Raw genomic sequence first — 24284 nt, forward strand, 5'->3', positions numbered from 1 at the left:
TGAAATGTGCTCACTGAAACATTTTGCTTGCATTAATGCTTTACATCTTGCATTTATATTAAAAATTCACGCACAAATGAAAATGGAAAAACTGCCAATACCTGATTTCTGTCCCCTGTTTTTCCACTCACAATCATATACTTAGGTACCTTTTGACCCCGTGGAAAAAAATATCTAACATTCAGAACTACTGAAAACAGAAGAATAGGAAAAATTTTTTTTTGAGAATGAAATGTTTTCCCTCATAGTGGACTCTTAGGCACGTTCTCCGCGTATGTGGCGTGCTAGCTGGATATCTTTTGGCATAATTGTTACACGTTTGGCATGGATAGCACACAGGTTGGTATCTTCAAAAAGGCCAACCAGATAGGCCTCACTTGCCTCCTGCAAAGCACCAATAGCTGCACTCTGGAAGCGCAGATCTGTTTTGAAATCCTGAGCAATTTCTCGCACCAGATGCTGGAAGGGGAGTTTGCGGATCAGAAGTTCAGTGGATATCTGATAGGGTCTGAACATGGAGTGTCACAGTACCAGGCCTGTAACGATGAGGTTTCTTCACCCCTCCAGTAGAGGGCGCACTCTTGAGAGCGGCTTTTTGTAGCCAGTTGTTTCCTGGGTACTTTACCACTGGTGGATTTATGGGCAGTCTGCTTTGTAGGAGCCATGGTATGGGCACCTCTTTACTTACCCCCCCCCGGCAAGCAAGAGGCAGCGCTGGCGTTAGAGAGTGGCGGTGGCGCGGCGGACGGCTGCGAACACCTCATTTTATCTCTTCACATTGCTTGCTATCATTTAGTCTTTTAGAAAAGTGCATTATTACTTATGCTTTATTTGTTTCGAGACAGGGTTTCTCGGTGTAGCTTTTTTGGAGCCTGTCCTGGAGCTCAGTCTATACACCGGGTGACCTCAAACTCACAGAGATTCACCTGCTTCAACCTCCCAGGTGCTGGGATTAAAGGCGTGTGCCACCACCACCCAGCCATTACTTATTCTTTTCTCCTATGTATCAGGCTGGAATTGGGGGCCAAAAGGTGAGTGATTAAAGTCTTACTTAAACAGAGAACTGGAAAGATGGATCAGTTGTTAGAGGATAGGCTCACACCCCAAAATAGAAGATCTTAAAAAGATAATTTTACCCCCAAATAGATCTAACGTTCTTACAAAAAAGAATTACAACTTTTCCTTTGGGGCTTAAAAGTATGATGGCTATGTTAAGTCTATGTGGGTAAGAATCCAGCCACCATTCCAGGTCACTGTATACTTGACTTTGGATAACTTATCACTCAGAGCTTATGTTTCTCTGCCTCCAAAATGGACCATAACAGTAATTCCGTCTCATGTGGCCATTTGCCAGTGATGTTACAGATCTTGGAGAAGCGGTTTCAAGGAGGAAATGTTCCTTTTGGCTATGGTTTCACACCATGGTCACTGGCCTTATTAATTCTCAGCCTGTGATGGGGCAGAACACGGAGAGAGAAGAACATGGCAGGGCAGGGTCGCTCATCTCATGCTCACACGAAAGCAGAAAGCAAGGAAGGGGCTAGGGACACTGTGCATCTTTCCAGGTCAGGCACCTAGTGGCCCACATGCTGCAACCAGGCTCTACCATCTGTTTGTCCATCACCTCCCAGTTATATAACCATACTAATCCACCCATGGGTTAATCTAGAGGGGACGCCAGCGTCTCCCAGATCTAATGCTTATCAAAAGCCAGCTGGCAGCCAAGCTCATGAACATGCTCCAGTGACCTTCTTTCAATTTGGTTCCACATTCAAAAGCTTCTACCACCTTCCAAAAAATGTTATTAAGTTATCAAACCATCAGTGGATTAATCTACAGATTAGATTAGAACTCTCCTCGACCTACCAGCTGGGGAGCAAGTCTTCAACATAGAAAGCTTTGGGAGGTACTTCACGGTCAAACCCTAAACAGGTTTTAGGGACTCTTGTTCCCATTGGCAGAGCCATAGAGTCAACAGATATTGATTTAGAAATTATATGTTACAGACATAAGGATAAACTTGATCTTTACTCATCATATATATATGAGTTGGTTGTATCAGTTATTCTTCAAGGATTTTAGGATGTGTTTGTGAATAATACAAGAGCTTCTCGTCATATAAGCCTTTTATTTTCATAAAAGGAAATGGGGAAAATACCGTTCATCATACATATTTAGTTTTAGATGACACATAAGGAGTGGTAGAAGCGTTGAAAAGGAAGAATAAGGGAAAAAGAGAAAGACACTCCCCAAAGTAGACTAGCAAACAAAAAAGCAGAGCAAGGGAAATGGGATCAGGAATTTTAGGGTTCATATCTCTATTGTGCTTTGCAGTTTGGTATGTTTCTCATTTGAAAGTGAGATATTCACAGAGATTGAGGGACAGGAAAGAGTTAAATGAGTGACAAGCCAAAGTAGGCCCTTTTATATTATATAGTGAGAGATACAGGCACAAATAAAATATATATTCTTTTCAAATACTGATAAATGCTATTAAGAGTGAGGGAAGCGTGAAATTCAAGGATCCGGCCCTGACTGGTTGTGTCCTTCCAGGAAGGAAGGTCAGTTTAGTACCAGCCGTGGCTGCTCATGTGTTTGGTATCACTATAGCAAACAGGCACCTGCTGGGAATGGTCACATCTGCATATCTGAGACAAGGGTAGGCAAGCAGCTGTATGCGATGGCAGGCATTCCATCTCATTTCAGCAGAAGACATATTCGCAATCTCACAGGCACACTCCTGATGCATCAAATGGATGACGGCGGAGCGTCGTAATTCACACATGGACTCCAGCCTCTGCACAAAATGGGGGAAGAGAAGCCTTGAGAAACTTACCTTGGCTAGGCAGTGCGTGCTACCATCGAACGGGAAACAGCCTGTGATCACATTTGCTCGCCATGCAAGCAGAATTTCTCATAGATCTGATTTGATTTTAAAATGAGCGCTATTAAAAGGCAATGAGTGTGTTTCCTAACGTAGGTTTTAATTTCGCTGTGAATCAATGCACTACAGCGACGTCTGATGTTGAAGGAGCGAGCTGGGTTGTAAAATGTTTGTTTCTCTCACCTCAGCTGCAGACAGGCATCTGGGGGCTATACATACCTTTAAAAGGATGCAGGGAAGGGAGCGTTCAGAGCAGAGCCCCAAAAGGTGATTAAAGAACCTGGGGAGGAAGGGGAACCAAAATTATTAGGCCTATAGGAAGACATGTGTGCAGCCAGGATTGTGGGGAGGACAGAGAAGTAAGGAGGACTTGCTAGTCTCTGTCCATTAGGGGCGGAGCTAGGAAGAGGGGGCTTCAATGAGAACGGCAGACTTAAGGCAAGAAAACAGTTTCCTTCCTGGGTTCTAGAAGCTGGGTCTCTTCGTAGCATCTCTAGGGAAGAGTCACATTGGTAGGTGAAGCTTGTTCAGTTTCTTTCTACTCCTTCCCCATGGTGCACAGCTCTGTCTGTCCCCTTTAATGCAGCCAGCTGGCGATGTGAGAACGCACAGCCATCTGAAACCAGTGCTAGGCTGCTGAAATCTAATCTTAGTGTAAGGTGTTGAATTTCCAATTAGAACGCTCATTTGTTCTTTGTAACACATATTTGGGACCCTGGGGTAATCAAGATGGAGTTTTGTCAGCAGAGTCCTGCCTGGAGACAAGAGGGTGGTCAACGGATATTGCTTGGGACAACCTATTGAAGCTCAGGTTCAGCTAAGACTTTTTAATAGCGGTTAAAACATTTATATATGTTCTTTAATACTCACCACCTTCATAAATGGCATGTGTGGAATTGCTCTCTTTATAGAAAATGTATTGTCATTCTGTATGCACAGGGTTCTACATGCATAATGCATTTATGTAAAGTATATGTATTAAATAGGGTTATGTGTATATTGTATGTGCTAAATAGTGTTATGGGTATATCATACATATAAAATAAGGTTATGTGTATAATGTGTATGTGTCAGGGTTATGTGTATATAATACGCATGCATTAAATAGGGTATATGTGTATAAATAGAGTTGTGTGCATATACATAGTCATAAGGAGGTATATGAAAGGTGGCCAGACAAATGTCAATGCTGCTTACATAAAGAAGGCAGAATTACATGTGACCTTTACTGTCTTTTTATAACACCACATAGTTCTTGAATTTTTTATGAGATTATATCATCCATACAATCAGAAGAAGGACAGTAATGTGATAGAGAAAAACAAAACAAACTACAGCCAGCCATGTATAAGGTTATGCCTCAGAGAAGTGAACTAATTTCTCAGGATTTAAACCCAAATATTATGTGAGTGACTGGGACTTGGTTCCACAGTTTGAGTAATATCAAAGAGCTAAAGGGCAGAGCTCCCACTAGGGAACATATGACCTGAGTGGAAGTGGGGAAAGTCACATGGGCTGGAGGCAGGAAATAATGAAGCCAGTGACAGGAAGTGAGAGACTTTTGGGAGTTCTGTGAGGAGGTCAAGACGGGTGTTCTGGATTGATGGACTCAAGACTAGTCAACTGAGATTACTCCAGGAAAAGGAGAAAGCATTGTGAGCAGAAGACCCAGTGTCACCAAGTCTCCGGGAGGAGAAATACAGTAGGCAGGGTGCCAGGGCCCTTTGCTCCAGTGTCACCAAGTCACCAGAAGGAATACAGTAGGAGAGGTGGCAGGACCCTCATTTGTGTTCTGATCTTTTTTATCCAGTCATGGGGCTAAAAACACAAGTTATTTGAAGTCGACAGACGTTGCTGTTTTTGTTTTTAAAATGCTCAGCTTATTTTGATGGCATCAGAAGGAGAAAGAGACTTGGCAAGTACCTGTGACACGGGACAGAGAGAACAGAGGAGATGCCACTTCTTGAAGGCTGTAGGAGGCTGCAAGTTAGACCTGGGGGCAGCTATACCAGCTCCGTGCACTGGCGCAGAGTTCCCAGGAGATGGAGGAGAGCACAAGGCAAGGGCTTTGCTGCTCAGCCTTGATAGAAACTAGAGTCTAAATAGGAAATTCATACATTCATGCAGAGATCAGAAGAGCTCCAACCTGCTGAAGAAAACATGAAGATACTCATGGCCAGTCTCTGGTGGGGATATATTTTCTTGATCAAGTCCACTAACTTGTGAGACCTCAGCTTTTCCAGCTACCAAATAAACGGGTACGCTGATCCCTTCCAGGAGTGAAAAGTCATTGAATACATCGTATTGGAATGGCTGTATGGGGGCAATTCACTTGCCCTGGCAAAGCATTACCTGTGGTGGGGAAGTTCCGTTTTTAAAGCTGAGACTCTGCCCAACTGCAAACTAATTTTTTGGCAGGTAGTAGGAGCACATGGCACGGCCATCCAGTGTGCCTCTTGAATCTTTTAAGCAGAGGGAGTGTACCTGATCAGAGGGACATTGTTCTTTCCTTACGAAATCATCTGGAATGCGGACTCAAGTGCAGATTTCCCTCACAGTCCTAGAAGTCCTAGAAGCCAGCTACACCGCCCCCCCTTCCCGGTTTCTTCCCTGGGCCCCTCATTTCTACAGATTCTTGCTTTCAACCTGAGGGGCTTGGCTCTAGAGAGAGAACAATCACACAAAGAGAGAGAGAGAGAGAGAGAGAGAGAGAGAGAGAGAGAGAGAAGAAAATCGCTTCCTGGGCCTGAATATTTAGTGATGAACTCAACCTTCAGAAAGGGGCGAGAAATATGATTCTGCTTGGAGGGGAAAATAAATGTCTTCCAAATCAACGTGAAAATGGAGACTCGAGGAAGTGAGGTTTGCATCTGTCCTTAACGTGGCGCTGGAAGGATGGAGACGGAGACAGTAAATGATATATCATATGTGGCGCTCTGCTTAGAAATTGCAATTCTAAATGTCATAAGCTGTGAGCTTCTCTCGCTCCCCCCATAATTCAAGACAATTCACAGGAGATGGCTTCTTTTCTCCACCATAATAGTATTCTCTAGCTTGTATCCCAAATAAACAACACTGGTTACTGCTTTAAAGCAATACCTTCTCCGTTTCCCCACGCCACTTAAATCAACAAGCCCTTTGTCTGATGTGAGGCCTGAGCCCCCAGCCTTGTATTTCACCGCAGATATGCTTCTCTTTTGTAGTCCGTGTTCCTTATCTCCATTGCTAAAGAGCAGGTCAGAGTCACCCTTCTTGTACCGTAGCTTTTCAGTATGCGAGATAAAATGAGACTATTTTGTACCTTTCTGTGAAATCATCTTTTTAATCTTCACCACGATCTGCTTTTCTATCCCCTAAGACTGATGATTTTATATTTTTCTGAGTCTCTCTCTCTCTCTCTTTCTCTCTCTCTCTCTCTCTCTCTCTCTCTGTGTGTGTGTGTGTGTGTGTGTGTGTGTGTGTTCCTTTGACTAATCTTTTGCAGACTCCAGTCTAGCCATCTTCTGCCTAAATGAGAAACTTAGCATTCACATCACTCAGCATGGTTGGCTTTGGAGCTTGGCAAAGATTAAAAAACATAAGCAAACTTACAAGTAACATAGAGGAAATTAGAAGGTTATGGCGAATGTGTTCCCCTACTGGACCGAGCTCATCTGCACGTTTGGAAAGAGAAAGCGACCATTCAAACACACTAAGGAAAGTCCTGCCCATGATGTGTCACTTGAAGAGTCCCTCCCAGTAATGAAGGATGCAAAGTAAAGCGTGGCATTGCTGTAGATGACCCCACGGACACACTCCTTAATGTTGCAGTCTTGACGAAGGAGGAAACACTATCTACTGGAAGCAGAGCTGACTCACAGAAGAAGAAAATGCCTAGGAAGAAAAATAGGCCATGTGTGACCAAAACCTCATGGGATTTGTAGAATAGCCATGCCTTCACAGCCCCCTAGATGTGCAGAATTCTTTTTCTGAAAAATTCAGACACAACGATGTGTCCTTAGAACAAGGAAATAAGGTAATCATATGATGGTAACCTATCTCTACGTCAGCAAAGATAGAACGATGCAGTGAATGGAACTGTCTCCTTAGACTTGGTCCAGTCTCTGAGATGCGTGTGCTCATGTGAACACTGAAGGAGCACAGAGCCGCTGTAGATTGTAACAGCATACTTAAGATTTGTATTTAGAATTAGACTTGAAAACTGAAGAAAGAGTGGACTTGGTAGGTTTAGGGATGATACTCACCTTAATATATATAATAAATATAAAGAATGTACTAAGCTAAGTATAAATATAGTTATAGTTACATATGCATATATACTGTTTTATATATATATATATTTATACTATATATACCATACTTAGCTTAGTGCAATCTTGTAATATATATTATAAGAATATATAAAAGCTGGGCGGTGGTGGTACACGCCTTTAATCCCAGCACTTGGGAGGCAGAGGCAAGCGGATCTCTGTGAGTTCGAGACCAGCCTGGTCTACAAGAGCTAGTTCCAGGACAGGCTCCAAAACCACAGAGAAAACCCTGTCTCGAAAAACCAAAAAAAAAAAATATATATATATATATGTACATATATATATATTCTTGTGTGTATACATATACACACACACACACTGTACTTAGTACATTCTTGCTAGGTGTCACAACAGGCCATCAGGCACAGATACTTGTCACTGTCTTATATACCAGCTAAAGGCAGCTCTATGAACCTGAGTGATATGTGCAAGGCCACACAGATCAGTTTTAGAGCAGATCAGAATCAGACTGAATACTTTAGGGAAGGAATTAATCTTTTGTAGTTGTGAATGTCAAATAATTTAGACACGTAGTAGGTGTGGATGGGGGTTTGGCAGGCTGGAGGGAGAGGAAGGGGGTGATGGAGGGCTAAGATCACCATCTTATTTTGCTTTGACACATGCCCTGCTGAGCCTTCACCTGTGAGTTTTTGTTCTCATACGCTCACCACTGCCTTCGACTGGCTGATTTGGTCTCCTGTGTATGTGATATACCTCTGCTACATGAGAACAAAACCTAAATACTAAGCGAGCACATTTGTCTCTGATATATGGATGGCTCAGCTGCTCTTTGAGTTGAGGAGATCTGTCTAACCGGATTCAGTTCTGTCAAGTACACTGTTGACTTGTTCTCAACACACCCAAGATCAGGAACATGTGAGGTTCCTGAACAATTGACTTGTCTTCTCCCTTTTTGCCATATCAGCTCGGCTTTGCCACATATTCTTTCCTGGAAAATCCAAGAGAAAATATTAACAGCATGATACCCACAGTGATGATTGGTGCCATGGCCTTCGGGCTTCCTTGTGCCAACAGCTTTGCCAGGCTCCCTGTGCACTCATTTAACCTTGACAGTTCTTGTCTGAGAGTCTTCTCCTTACTGGGCATGGACTTGGACAGAGGTGGTATCAGGGGCCACAAGCAATACTCTTAGCTTGCTTGCTTCTCTGAGGCCTTTCTATATAGGAACAACTCCAAGAGTTTGTTTTGCTAGGAATGTAGGGGCGTGCTAGAGTCCTTGGGCCTGGAAAATTGATCATCAGAATCTGAGCTCTGGGAGAGCTGTGTGAGAGACAGGAGACAGAGAAGGAGGAGGGTGTGCCAAGGAAGCCCTCGTTAAATGACCCACCAACCTTCCTTTCTGCTCTTATCTGGAGCAACACCATCTTCCCCTTCATGCACTCCCAGCCTCTGGCCCCAGCTGCCACTGCATCACTGAACGGGGTCCTACTAACTTCCTGTGTGGTGAGCTATGATGTCTTCAATACAAACATCATGATAGTGATGATAAGTAATAGCAAGCCTTTGGATTTATAAAGCATGCTTTTCTTAACTCTTTCCTGGAGATGGTTTTATTTATCCCCACAAGTTCCAAGACAGACATAAGGAGGACACATCACAGTCAGCTTTCTCTTATGTATTGTCACAGTCAGAGTTTGTTTTTCTTTTCTTTTTCTTTCCCAGTATCCATTTCTGTGTGGGACAGGGCTAGGTATTACATAAAGGGAGCCCGCTGACCTAGTGCGTGATGATGAGGTCATTTTTAAGACCAAATCACTTTGCTTCAATGACATCATTGTCCCTTTTCACCAGTACAGGACCAAAGTCTCAGAGAAGTCAAGTGGCTTCCTTAGCAGTTTTTATCGATAAGTAAGTACAGTGTGGTTCTCCACACACCGAGAGGATAGGATTATAAGTAAGTAGCCATCATCCAGAATATATCGCCTATCAAGAGTGGTGCTAAGGAAAAGACAAGCACTGGCCTTGTTAATGATTTAACAACTTGACAAGCAGTACTTTAATAAGCTGGGATGGAAACCATGTGGTGGATGAGGCAAAGAGTAGGGGAGTGACTTTATACATCAGAGTGCCATCAGGTTGGCTTTCAGTTCCAACAAACACTACCAGATCCTGAGGATACAGCTTGATTTTTGGAGCCCCACTTCCCTTGCTGTAAAAGTGGGTATGAGAGGCTGGTGAGGTAGCTTGCTCAGTTGGTAAATCACATGCCTCACGAGCCTTAGGACTTGAATTTGGACCAGTAACATCCATATAAAAGTCTAGCTGAGTTGACAAGAACTAAGTTCAGTAAGCAACCTGACAAAAATAAGGTAGAAAGAGATCAAGAAAGACACCCAACATTGACCTCTAGTCTCTTCGTGAATGTCCACACACATATACACACACCTACGTGAACATGTAATGTACATACAACACACACACAACACCCCCCCCAGAGTGGGACTGTAGATGCACTTTATAATAATTTATGTAGTGCTTTGAATTGGACCTTGTGAATGTTGGCTTCTAATGATATCTGATTTTGGAATTCACGTTATTTTTTTTTGTTCCAAAGATAATTTTTCTCTAAAATAGAAGCAATAACATTTAAATTAGAATAGTGCAGGGTTTGGATCTAGCAGTCTGGCCCTTGATACAGATGATGGAGCGCCATATCCAATGATCCAAGGGTAGAGTAGCCTTTCCATTCCTTTTGAATTGCCCACCAAATTGGCATCTTGTAGCTTACACATGTTTGCATTTCTTCAATACAGAAGCCATTTGATTTGATTTCCTTAAAAGGCACATAGAAATTCTTCCAGCCATGTAAGTTGTCTACCTTCAAATTAGTGAGTGTTTCTCCCTGCAAGGGGATTTCAAAATTGTACTTCATCTAACCTTGGTGACTGGATTTTTTTTTCCTTTGAAGACTTCTAACAATCTGGGCTTCTCTTCTTATCACAGATGGCCCCCATAAAATGCTGCATAATCTTTAAAGAATACAGTGTATCCACTTAATCATGGAGCCTCAGTCCTGCTCCTAACTAAACTCTACCCTAAGTATTTTTTTCAAGAGACAGGTGTCTGTTGCGGGGTTGGTGAAGATCTTCTCCCATTCATCAGGATGCCTTTTTGTCTTAATGACAGTGTCTATTGCATCAAAAAGGCACAAGAGGGGTCTCCCCTTTTGTCCAAAAGCATATGGGAGCTCCCTCCCCTTCTGCCTTTGGGTGCTCAGGGGGATTTTGGCAACGGCCTGCTGTTTGTGGAGTAGGAGTTCAAAACCACAGGTTTGCTTTGGCTGTGGATCTGGCAATTGTGCGAGCCTCCTGATTTCTCAGCCCTTCATTGCTTTGCTTTGTATAATGGGGTGGATAACTCCACATTGCCAGCCTCCCAGGAGAGACTAAGAGAGTACACAGGCTTGCTCCGAAAACACTGCAGAGAAGGATATGAACTTAAGGTGCATCCCTGCAGATGCAGGAGGGCAGGAACTGACCTGAAAAGGTGGACATGTCCTGCTTAGTGCACTCTCATAGTCTAGCACCTGTTTCCTGTTCCTCTCTAGCCCTTCTCTTCCCGTGCTTTAATCCTCTGCCTCCTTGCTCCCTCCTGCTGGAGTTTATGACCTTGGCTAATGAGACAAATATGGCTCCTCGCATCAAGGGTGGGGAATTAAGGTCTGGTTATAGCCCAATTTAATTTTCATGATCTCTTGAACAAGTGAAGGAATGCTTGGGAAACCGGCTGCTCTTGGCCTGATGCCGGCCCAGCCCGAGTCAGGGCAGCCATTACCCAGCCTAGCTCATCGCACTCCTGGTAGACATTTCAATTACAATCATTACCCTTCCTTCCTCGAAGAGGCAGCCACCAGCCCTGGGTTTTCTCCCAGTTCTTCCACTTAGGAGGCAGCCTTGAATGAGTCATTTAACTTTTCTGAGCCTTAATTTCCCCTTTTGTAAATGGGGATATTAATGATTCCTGCCTTAGCTTTCCCCCAAGAGGGTTTTAAACACTACATTGGATCAAGCAAATGAAGTGATTTTAGAATGTATTTCTGTACTATTATTATGTGTGCACATGCAATGTGTGTATGATCGTGCATGCCACTACACATATATGGAGGTCCGAGGACGATGTGTGTATGATCATGCGTGCCACTACACACACATGGAGGTCCAAGGACGATTCTGTAGAGTGGGCTTTTTCCTCCCACCTTCATGAGAATTGTGGGGCTTGAGCTCAGGTTGCCAGGCGTGTGCAGTAAGCATCCTTACCCAGTGACTATCTCTCGAGCCCTGAAGGTGTTTTAAACAAGTGAGTTTCACAAGATTTTTATGCTCTTGTCTAGCATGGCAGGCCATTCTCTCTAGCCACTCTCCCTCCTTTCCATTCCGTGCTGGAAAATGCTATGTAAGCACCCTGCCCTTGAGTGAGATTTCCAGTTCCTGCTCCTCCCACCCTCTCTGTACACATATGTAAGAATACATATGGAGACCAGAGGACATCCTTGAGTGTCATCTCCAGAAACCCTGAACAACTCCTTTGAGACAGAGTCTGTCATTGGCATGTTAGACTCACTGGTCAGGGAAATCCAGGAATCTACCTGCCTCTGTCTTCCCAGTGCTGGAATTGCAAGCTCATGCTACCACATCTGGGCTGTGAGGATTGAACTCAGGTCCTCATGCTTGAGCCCAGCTTCATTGCCATGATCTCTTGATCAAGTGAGGGAATGCTTGGGAAAAGGACTGCTCTTGGCCTGATGGTGGCCCAACCTGGGTTGGGGCAGCCATTACCTAGCCTAGATCTTAAGCTTCATCCCCATGCCCATCTTTCAATGAGACATTTTAATGAAATGTTTTGGGGGGAGCATATTAGCCATTTCTAGCTGCTTAGGATTATTAGAGATACAGAGTAAGCACTCTTTTAAACCTTTGAACAAGTATAATAAACATGAAACAATATATATGTAATATTAATTCTAAAAGACATACTTTTTACATTATAGAATACAGAATTTCATGAAAACTTAATTGGTTACAGAATTACCAAGTAAGTCTGTGTGAAATTTGTTACTCTGTAACCAAGTACTTCATTTTTCCATTATCATCATGAGAACCTTTGGAGTAATTTGTCTCATATCTTTAATCTTCCATCTTCTCTGGGACTATCTCTGTTCAGAGAATCTTGCCAATGCCCAAGTACTCTTCTTGGAATGATCTCTTTTGTGCAAACAAAGTCTCAATTATCCAGTGTCTTGTCCTGCTCACTCTTCTCAAGGACATCTCAACTGTTTTCAGCTCACTCTTCCTGCCAAGGGAAGTCATTTCATCAGCAACTGCAGTGTTACTTCTCTTCGCTTTCTTCTTATGATGGAAGAATCACTTCCTGTGTCAAGTAGGCCCTTCAAGGAATTCTATTTACATATAACTCTCCATATCACTTCTATTTATGTCAATAAAATTTATTTTATTAAAATATTTGATTTAAAAATTGAATGGGATCACTAATAAGTTCTTTTCTTCCTGTTCTTTAATGTTTACAGTCCCCGTCATGTGTGTGTATGTGTGCGTGTTTGTGTTTGTGCATCTGGATGACCTCTATGCTAAACATTTGCCATCAATAAATAAATAAAAGATGGAGATGCAGGTGCACAGAGCAATCTGAGGATCATTGTCTCTTCACCTTGATTCTAAACAAATGTGCTTGTTGTTGTTGTTGGAAGTGGTGCACATCTTTAATCCCAACACTCAAGAGTCAGAGGCAGAAGAACCACTGTGAGTTCAGTACCAGCCTGATCTACATAGCACATCCTACATGAGCTTGAGCAACATGGTGAAATGTTGTTGAAAAAAACATAACAAAGCAAAAATGTGCTTTCTTTTTTCCCTGAATATAATGAAGACTGAGATATTCCAATGGTTCTAATAGAAGTCTTTGGGCTCTGTTAAGTTCCCTAGAACAGAACCTATGCAGCTTCTCTTCAGAGCTGAGCCGCCATCCAGAAAGCAGCATGAAAGCATCCTAGAGCATCTAGGAAAGAAGTGAGGAAAGAATTGAGGATGGGAAGTAAGAGACTGGTTTGGGAGAATTTTGGACCCTAGATCAATCTAATGTTTGCTCTTGGGAATGTAATTATATGCCCAATATACAAGGGATAAAAAAAGAAACGAGAAGCCTAGATACAGTTCCAGCCTAGATAAAGGAGTTAAAGTAGGAGTGGGAAGAGAAAGAGAGCCCAAGAGCTTCAGGAGGTGTTGCTATCCTGATGCTATAATGGCTCCTGTCATCAGCATCGGGATATCTTCGCCTCTGAGTTTGATGGGTCCTAAAAATAGAGAAGAAAACTGGGTCAGGTTGAATAATTAGGGCACAAACATGGTTAAAAACTGGGAGGAAATATTTAAGTATCTAAATGAGTGATGGGGGAGAGACAAAAATGGGTACAGAATTTAACATATCTTGGGGCATGATAATTTTTAGCTAAAGGTGTCACTATTTGAATGAAAAGAGAGAATAATCAAGGTGGAGTTCCAAATTAATGTTCCAAGTGGTCCGGAGAAATAAATACAAATAAATATGAGAATCTCTTAAAATATCCTCTTCATTTTACCCCACCACCTCCAACCAACTCTGACAAACCAGAAAATGAGACCAAGGCAAGTGCAGGCAGTGTGCTTTGGAGGAGATTCCAGAAAATAAGAGAGAGTCTATGGAGAGAGTAACAGAAGCAAGTAATATATGGCATAAGTAGGTGTGATGGCTATTCTTGGCTGTCAGGTATGTCTGAAGTGAACTACGATCCAGAAATGGTGGGCGCACTTGTGATCCGGATGTTGAGGCTGGAAGACATGGGCTTTAGACCCAGATTTTAAGGTGGGATGACACAGGCCTTTATATTGGATCTTGACGACAACGGGAGAAGGAAGTATTGTTCATCCTTTGCCTGCGTCTTTTGCTTTACCAGCACACCCGTTCCTTCTCTGGCGCTGGCACTTCTTCTTCTTCAGGACTGCAGTGTATACAGAGGACCACTTGACATACCCGACCTCATGGGACTGAGCAGCTACTAGATTCTTGGACCATTCATTCATTCATATTCATTGTTGGACTGCACCTTGTAAGGTAGTCCAATAAATTTTCATATATATGCATTCTATAAGTTATGTGACTCTAGAAAACCGTGACTAATATAATAGATATGCTGGGACCTCCTGAGAGGATCTGGACTCTAGAATACTTCCTGAAGATCAGCTGCAGAAGGCCAGGAGACGGTTAGACTTACTTGTAATTTTCTGCTTCCTCTTGACTGAGGGATGTCTCTGGCAGCATTCACTCTTTCATGTCTCAAGAAGTGGGCGGGGACTGAAGTGGGCAGCTGTCATTTTGAAATGACAAGGTATGTCTGACTGTAAATGGCATTGCCCATTGCAGCTGTGGCTGTCATCTGATCAAGTGTATGTGAAGCAGACATATGCCATATCTTTTGTAAATACTCCCTGAGAAAGATAAAGGCAGGCAACAATCAGTGGCTGCGGGAAAGATGCAAAAGGCTCCGCATACAAATGAATGACACTATAGATGGAAGCTAAAAGATGGACAAGAAATGAGCATCATCACCAGTAGTCCTATAACAAGACATTGAAGAGGAAGATCCCCATGAGTGAGTATATCGAAAGCATACAAACTACATGTGATCATACCTTTACATGCTGTTCAATTCTAAACTCATCTCTCTGCAGTCAGTCTGTCCCATGAGATGCAGTCTAGTCCATTTTTTGACTGTTGAATATCTCCAATGGGGAGTCCAAGGAATTATTCCAGAATAACCCACTAAAAGCAAAATTTGTGTTCTTCTTTTTTCTTGCATCCAACTTGTTCCGTTCTCCATCTTACCTGTCTCAGCAGGTATTGGCATCTTAGCATTGCTCAGTCACAAAGCTCTGAAGACTCTTCTTGGATCCTTGTCCCTCACACCCTACACATAAGCTCCTTGTTGGACGTGTCTTCAGTTTGTACTCCACATCTGATGACATGCCACCACCAAACAGTCATAATTTTTCAGCTGATTACTTTGATAGCTTTCTTTAATATTGCACACAATATTCATATTTCCTCTATGATCCCATTTTAAATATTTGATCTTTGTCTTCTGGTTCTGACTTTAGGAACATAATTTCCTGGGTTACAGGAAAGTGTGACACAGAGTTGTTAAGTCCCTTGGAATTTCCTGGGCAATGGGGGCATATTTTGTTCTAATGAGGTGACTTCTAGTGAATTCCTTGATAGCTTCAAGTGGAAGCTCATTGCAATAAGAACCAACTATGCTATTTGAAGTTTATAACCTTTATCCTTATTCCCTGAGTGTGGAGAAGAGAGAGAGGTTGATTGTCGAGTTGACCACCATAGGCTGATGTGTTTGAATGCTTAGCTCCTAGTTAATGGAACTATGTGGGAAGGATAAGGCCGTATGGCCTTGTTGGAGATGGTGTGTCACTGGGGTTATGTTTTGAGGTTTTGGAAGCCCATGGCAGTCCCAGAGGTATGTCTCCAGCACTGAGCTTGCTGCCTGCCATCATATTCTTTGCCATAAAGGTAATGAGCTAACTCCATGAAACCATAAGGACGCCCCCAATTAAATGCTTCCTTTTATGAATTGCTTTCCCCACTGGGTTTCATTACAGCAATAGAACAGTAACTAAGACAAGCATCTTATATTTAGACAAGTACTTCAATTCCTTTCCATTGCCTGAGAAGTACTGTATGGTGTGCCCAACCCTTTCTTAGCATCTCTTGCTCCCTCTCGCTTGCTATACTTCCCTTCCCCATTGCCAGCCTCCTCTTTATTTTAAGCATTCTAACCTCCAACTATTCCAGGGCCATTTGAGTCACTACTTCTGCTGCCTTAAATTCAATTCCATCAGAGTTTTAGGGCAATCTGCATATTACTTATTCTGAACTAATAGAATTTAATTTCTAAACTGTAATAATTTTGAGTGTGTTATAAATTGTTATTAGCAAACATGCCTCTAAATGGCAGCCAACTGGTCATATCTAGGCATCCTAAGATATTGGCACAGCCTGCTCTCTCAATTATTTTAGGTCTTATGCCAAGAGTCATTTTTGTAGAAAGGCCTGCATTTGCCAAACTATTAAAATTTTACTTATGTTGGTCTTCACCACTTAATTTCCTTATCTTTTTATCAATGGGCACATCATATTTCGCAAAACTATATCAGATGATCATTTGATGTTTTATTCCATGTCTACCTCTCTTTCTAAATATAAGACCTACATATGGATTTGTCTGTCTCCTTACCACTGTATCTTTGAAGTCAAGACCATATAACAGAGGCCAATACATGTTTTGTTGGAGATATCATCAAAGTCTTTGCAGGAGACCACATTGTCATCCTTTTGCCTCATTGGATGAGCTTAACTGGCTAAAGCTTGGGGTCAGACCAGTCAAAGAGGTAAACGCATATTCATGATGAACTTAGTGCCTTGGGGCTCTGTAATGGGATGGACAGAACAGCAAGTCTTTGAGCACAATGTGGCTAGATCACGCGCTGTTGTGTTTCAGTATATTCTTGTCAGTCTGTGTAGGACAGTCACTGATAGCCTAAGAACCCATGTCATCAACTGCTTCTTGGACAGGAGTCTGGTTGGTCAGAATCATGAAATATCAGGCCCCAGTCATTCTGGTTGAAGGTCAGAGGTAGCATCTGGGCCATTGTGAGAGGATGAGAATTGCCAATCAGAAGATCTTCAGTAACACAAAGTTTGATGGATTAGTGGAATCCTACAGCTGATTGATTTTCAAGCAAGGACAGATTCTTTTTGCTTTCTGACATGTTTCTGTTCCTCCTGGTACGTACACTAGGATTTATGGAAAATTATTTCTACGGCTGTTAAAGCTATATCTGGGGGAAGGTCATGTCACCAGAGTTGAATAAAATGGTCAAACTAAAAAAATAGCTTCAGCCTAGAAACTGAGAAATTGAAAAAAATATATATATCTTAGTAGTCTGAAATCAGAAGGTTTATGTTCTGCATTAGTTTAGACACTAAATTCTTGGTGATCTCAGAGTATCATTCTTCTTCATCTGTAAAATGAAGGGATGGACAGGTTAATCTTCGGAGATTCTGTCAATTCTAGAAAGAAAACCACAGTTTATCATTTGATGGTTCTTTCCAATTTGGCAAGTATGTATCAAATGCCTTCCATGTACTAGGGGTAGCTGGAGGTTCTTGGCAAATGGAAGAATTATAGTCTCTGCCTGTAAGACGTTTGTAATCCAGTAAGGCAGGCTGGTGGAATAACATGTAATCAAATGTATGAACACCATTTTAGAGGTTCTTTTAGAGCTTCATGGATTGTATTTGAAAGAGTAAGTTTATCCAGGAAGCTATTTGAGGATGAAGAACGATTTCAGTAGAAGAATGAATATATACAATATCAAAGAAGTGGGATGGTCGACAGCAGACCAGAGAGTAGATTTAGTTCAGTGTGTGATAAGAGTTCATGAAAGGGACTGATGTGAGGATGAAACGGATCAGAATTAGATAAAGAGCTTGGTTAATGTTTTCTTTTCTTCAGACACCTGTTTATCAATTAGGAATATTTTTGGCTTGAAGAAACACGATTCCCAGCTGATAAACATGAAGCAATCAAGGTGTAAAGTTGTCTTATACAACAAGAAGCATGGCAGAGATATCTTCAAAAACTCAAGTCATTTGTCCTTTCCCTGGCTTCACACACACACACACACACACACACACACACACACACACACACATTTATGCTACAAGCTCTGTTACTCTAGAGAACCCTGACTAATTCCACTGCCCTTATATATTTGGACTCAAAGCTTTTGTTACATGTTTAGTTCTTAGCTCCATATACTGAATGAAGCTGGAAACGTAGGTATCTGAACAGACACAGGACATCTTGAGTCATAGCCTTAAATTTTAGAGAAATAGTCTTTTCCTTGACACATTCTATTTGTCCACTGTTTGAAAAAGAAAATTAAATGGTTGATGAGGAAGAAAGGGAAGATAGCTGAACTTTTGACTAATAGTATCTATCAAAAAAAAAAAAGCCAAAAGAAGTTTTTCTTGAGCAGGGGCTGACATGATCTGATCTGTGGTTTTGGGTGGCCTTGCTGGAAATAGATTTCAAGAGCCTTCATATTCTGAGGCACACCAATTTGTCTCAGGACCTGTTAAATTCTCATAAGATCAGAGGAACTCGTGGAGAGCCCTGAACACAGCAGATGGTTCAAGACTTTTACCTTATGAAGGAAGATTCAAATCTTTGATTCCAGAAATAAAATCTCTTTTTGAATAATTGAAACCTGTGTCATCATAATTGATAGCCAGGAAAATGCTTTAATTTTTTTTCATGAAAAAAATTTCCAACTCTTTGAACCCTTGGATATTTTTGTTTCTCACCAGACTGGTGGCTTCGGGTTATGAATTCACCTTTGTATTTACAAATACCTGAATCCAGATTTAAATCCGCAATAAGACTTACTCGGGTTCAAATACAATGGCCTTGTGAAGTTAGGTAAAAATGATAGGAGCAGTAGAGCTGATATGCATTTTGATTGTTTAAGGGTACAGTTAAGTTAATCAGAAGGAAGGGCAACCATATCGAAGAACGCTTAAGATAAATAATATAGAACACAGAGAAGTAAACAGCCTCAAGCAACTCATTAATATGGGATATTTGACAAGTTTAAACCATGCGAACCCCGGTGACTCTTTGTGGATCATGTATGAACACGTGTTAGTATTCATCGAGTATCTGTGTGTTTCTTTCTGCACAATCAGCACGTACTTCCAAGTCAGCTTCCCTTCATGTTACCAATTCTGAAATGTGAGCGGAACTACTGCCACCTTCCTTGGGTTAAGAGCCACCTCTTCAGCCCCTAAAAAGTTTTTTTTGGAGGTATCTATACTTTATCAATTCAGATGCTTTTATTATAAGCATCTTCAGGCATTGTCCTAATTATCCTTTCGTTCTTGTGTCCTGCCTTGGTGCTCTCACCTCTTTTTTTAAAAAACATGGGACACTCTTATTAACTTATTTCAAATCAGTTGAATATGGCAAAAAGAAGAGTTGAATATTACCAAAAAGAAGCAGGGCACTTTCAGCACTAGATGATAAAAGATCATCTATCAAGTCCTCACCATGATAACATTGGTGTGGTATTGAAGACATAGATCCAAAAGACCAATTGTTTTACCCTGGGGAGGGGGCATGTTCATAATTTTTAGTAACAATGTACTGTAGTCAATAAAGGCATGTCCAAAGAGCTATGACACAATGGGTGAAATGGGATTAACAATTAATTATTGATAGGTGTCATCAACCTAGAGAAATTGTTGCATGCATCGTGCAGATGACAGAGTTCAAAGGAGACCAGCTAAACAGTTAGATGGAGGTGGAATATCAGAGAATGGCAACAAGGATTCTGAGACTTGGTTGCTAGTATTTCAGTTTGGGTCCAAGGAAATGACCAGTTGGGTGGATTTAACATGTCTGTGTTTTGGGAAATGCAAGGGTCTCAGGAGATGACATAGGACCTAGAGAAGAAAGGTTCTGAGGATGTTGGGGTAGGATTCCTGATCTAAGCTCCTTCTGAATGAACATCTTTCCCCATGAGGATGGTTTAGATTTGGCAGCTTTTTCTACAGAAATTCCTACGTGTTATTTCCTGTTCTCCATATTTCAAAGCTAAATTCTCTCCAAACAGTATCTGCAGTGACTTTTCTGCTTCCCTTGAAAGGCATTTTACTACAGCAGAACATACACAGAGAGTATGCAAATTCCAGGCTCACAGCCTGATGGGTTTCCACTGTGGAGCAGTCTGTACAGCCTGTGCCAAGATACAGGAGGCAACACTTCCTGTACCCTGGGAACTCTCTTCATGTTCCTCTCTGTAACTTTTTAACCTTTAAAAAGCATTCCATTTATTTTATAGAAAAGCAGCAAAAGGGTATGGGGAGTATACGCCCCAATGTTCCCTTAATGCTGAAATATGACCGAACACAATCCAGTCCTCACAGAGGACACAGAAAGCAAGTTGGACTAAATCCAGCGGCCAAATGGTGGCTGCTTTGAGTAACAACCATAAGAGAAACAAACGCTAAAGCACAATCGGCAGAATAACACTGAATTCTCACAAGTCATATGAGCAATGTAACTGAATATATAAACAGAGACCTTTCTCAGAGTAAAATTTCTGCTAATAAATCAGTATGCCAGAAATAGATTGGACAAACACCACTTAATAATAATCGTGGAAGCATTGTTGATAAATGTTAAAAGCAACTATCAAAAGCGTGATTAAAAACAGAATATTTGCATAATCTACAAAGGAATTTCGCTATAAGAAGATACTTCTTAATTACCAAGGGGGAAAATCGCAGTCACTTTCAAAATAGGGAGAATTGGCTAACGCCACTGTAACCCAGTCATAAAAATTAGCATCACCAATAACGAGACATATTGAATCTGTGTACCTCCTGATTGATGCACAGAAAAGGGCACTGTAGCATTCCTGCAAAATTCTTGCCCAAAATATATAACCCTGATGGAGTCATTGGGCACACTGAGCGAAATGAAACTGAGGGATATTCTGCCAGTCCTCTTTAAAAATGTCAAGGTTATGGAAGACAAAGAGTAAAGAAATGGCCCAGATTGGAGGAGCCTGAGGACCCATGAAAACTTAATGCAATGTGGTTTCTCGAATTGGATCCTGAGTTATAAAAATGAACCAAAGTGGGGCAATGTGGAATCCAAATAAGGTCTGCAGGCAAGTTAATAGTACAGCCTTTCCTCCGTAGCCACTGAGGACTGGTTTCAAGACCCTATCCTTAGCAGGGACTCACATTTGCAAGATGCTCTCAGGTATTTTTATGAAATGGCATAAATAATTTTACCCACAATCTACACATACATAGCTCTCTATGCATTATAATTCATCTTTAGTTTATGTATAATATGTAATTGGGTGTACATGCTATAAAAATGGTGGTAGTGTAAAGAATAATAACAAGAAAAAAGACCTGTGCATGTCCATATCTAACATAGATAACATTCGTCCCCACCCACATATATAGTCTGCCTGAGCTACATTGAGCTCACATTCCATGAATCCTTTGGATATGGAAAGCTATCTGCAGATCAAATGAGCCCCTCTTTTAATTCTTTTATTTATTTATTTATTTATTTATTTATTTATTTATTTTTTGGTTTCGAGACAGGGTTTCTCTGTGGTTTTGGAGCCTGTCCTGGCACTAGCTCTTGTAGACCAGGCCGGTCTCGAACTCACAGAGATCTGCCTGCCTCTGCCTCCCGAGTGCTGGGATTAAAGGTGTGAGCCACCACCGCCCGGCTTCTCTTTTAATTTTTATAAGATGAAATAACAAAAGCTGATGCACAGGTAGTGTTTCCTTTGTGCAAAGTTCCACCAAGTGCTTCTCGACATGAATTTTATAATTTCCATTGCACAGACAGGGAAACCGAGACAGACAAGCTAGGTTGTGTTCATCTAGTCCCTTGGCTACTGAGGAGTAGAGCAGGGATCAAAGCTGAGCTCTCTGCCTCCCAGGATTCATTATCAATGTTTCTGCTTTCTGCCTCTCTCTCAGAGTTCCATTAAAGACCACGAAAGGCATATGCGTGGGTTCGGGTTCCATATTTCCACGTCAGCAGACAGAAACAACACAGCTCGCAGAGGATGTAGAGCCAAGGCCATCCTTCCTGGTTGGGACGCCCCTTACAAAGGCCTCTTTTTTCTCTTTTTGAGATTTTAAAATAAAAGCTTTAGGCTCCATCTTCCCACAGAAAATATCAACATCTATATTTATCCCTTTCCCCCAGAAGCTAAGGAGAGCCAGTTTATGCTAATTTCAGTTTACCAGACAAGCTCATTCTTAACCCCATGGATATTTTTGCCATTGAAAGTACCTAAAACTTGTGAAATGAACAAATGGCAAACTGTTCTGCTTTTTTTTTCTCCTGTCTCCCACACAATTATATTGTTGCCTATTAGCTTTGCGTTGCATTTTGGGCATCACAAGGATGTGACTAAGGATGCAGCAAGCCCCAGTCTGCACACAGCATGGGGAAAGGCTGGTTTGCACTCACAGTTCAGGCTTATGAGAATACTGCTTTCAATGAGGTCATCAGGTGGTTCTTGGGCTTATAGCTCAGGATTTGCTTATATTCTCATTTTTTACTCTCTAAAAGCTAAAAAAACACATAGTATCTCAATGTGTACATGTGCATTGTGTGTGTGTGCCTGTGTGCATGTAACCCTGTATGTGTGGAGGTCAGAGGATGACTTCACAGAGTCTGTTCTCTCCTTCCATCTCTACATGGGTACTGAGGAGCAAACTCAGGTTTCCGGGTTTGCACAACAAGCACATTTACCTACTGAATCATCTCACGGCCTTGAAACATTTGGCATAATTACAATGAGGGTGAGAACTAGTATAACAAACTCACACATGCCCATCAACCAGATCCAGCAATTGCCAACATTTGCCTAAACGTGCTAGATGCACACATCCATCCATTACGTAACTTTGTTTGCTGAACTATGTTGAAGGAGACTGTACAGTCCCTGTGTAGCAGGTATTGGAATGGTTCTGAAGGTATCAACATCTACACATGGTAGTGCACTGTAGAACTGAGGGATTTTATGTACTCTGGAAAGGATTGAGGAGATGCTCAGCAATGAATGACTTTAGGGTAGAGTAGTGGGGTAGAATACTGACTAGGGTTTAACATTCAATTATGGAATCATGCAAAGTGAACGCTTAGCGTCTATGCCATTCTTTGGCTCCGGCCTCCTCCCCTTCTCTCTTTCTCTTCTGCCCTAGACTTCAGTCACATTGGCTTAGCTGATGCACCGTGGCAGCCCATGCTGTGAGTTTCCACACCATTACTCTTGCTATTGAATTTGCCTTCTTTTGTCCTCCCCTTTGCTCTCTCATTCCCCACCGTCTTCCTCTCATCTTCACCTCCCAGAATCATACTTATTTTTCAAGACCTGCCCTGAAAACATTTTCTTCCCAAATATACCCTCTCCCTGTTAAATGTGGGTCTCCCCTTACTTACAATCTAGAGAGTATATTTCCAAGCTCCAACATCCTACTCTTTTTGTCTCGAGTGCTCCATAGTCTTTATCACTTTCCATTCTGCCCTTATCAATTTCTACTCACATGTCTGCCTTCGTCCTGTGCTTTTCTTCCTGATTAGAAGCTTCTGGAAAGAAGCTGCTTTGATAATTTCTTTATTTTTTTTTCAGGCATGGTCTTGTACTCAAACAGCACTTTGTTCTTATTTGTTAAGTGAATAGCCACAAACCCCGTAAGGACTGCCTACGTCATTCATGATCTGTAGTTATGTGGCCAACGTTCTTCATGTTCTCTTTTTTGACTGCTGGAGAAAGCAAGGCGGTGCATGGGTCCTTTGACACTCCCAGAGGGTACCCCTGTTCCAAGAACAGTGGAGGTCCTCATGATGCCACTGCCTGGCTCCACAGAGTGGGCGAGGGTACCAGTGTGATACCTCAGTGCTTGAAGGTCTGGCAGATGGGCAGGATCCTGGTCTCCTTGAAGAGGCTGCATTCTCAATGTAATTTAAAAAGGAAAAAAGCAAAAAGACCAATTCACCAAATACTTCCTTTTATATTTGGAGAATATATACTTTACATACTTTATGAGGTTAATGTCCCCTGCTTCTGATTACAAAATTCTGATTGGCATATTAATCAGATTATAAAAGTGAGAGAAGGAAGAACCGCCAAAGAGACAGCAGCTGCTCTTTTGCTGCTAGATCCATTCAGGATATAAAATTTTTGCTGAGATATTTATCATAAAATGGTTTTTTTCCCTTTCCCCTCTTGCTTTTATTTTTAGCCAGCATTACCCCAGCATCTGTTCCACCTCACGCAAGAAATGTGTTGGAATGGGGGTGGGAGGGTGGTGAGAGGAATACGTGTAACAAAACTTAGGAAAGCCTCCACAAAGTGAGAAGAGAGGCAAGGTGTTCCACCCTCACCAGAAACAGC

The 24284-nt window shown here is 41.8% G+C and overlaps 1 pseudogene; it reads right to left on the bottom strand.

The window, feature by feature from the left end:
- Positions 1 to 255: 255 nt before the first annotated feature.
- LOC121451865 lies at positions 256 to 665 on the bottom strand (annotated as a pseudogene).
- Between the last annotated feature and the right edge of the window lie 23619 nt (positions 666 to 24284).

The sequence above is a fragment of the Microtus oregoni genome, unplaced genomic scaffold (genome assembly GCF_018167655.1).
Source record: "Microtus oregoni isolate MIOR12 unplaced genomic scaffold, Mior012 000008F_ref0000371, whole genome shotgun sequence".
NCBI lineage: Eukaryota > Metazoa > Chordata > Mammalia > Rodentia > Cricetidae > Microtus > Microtus oregoni.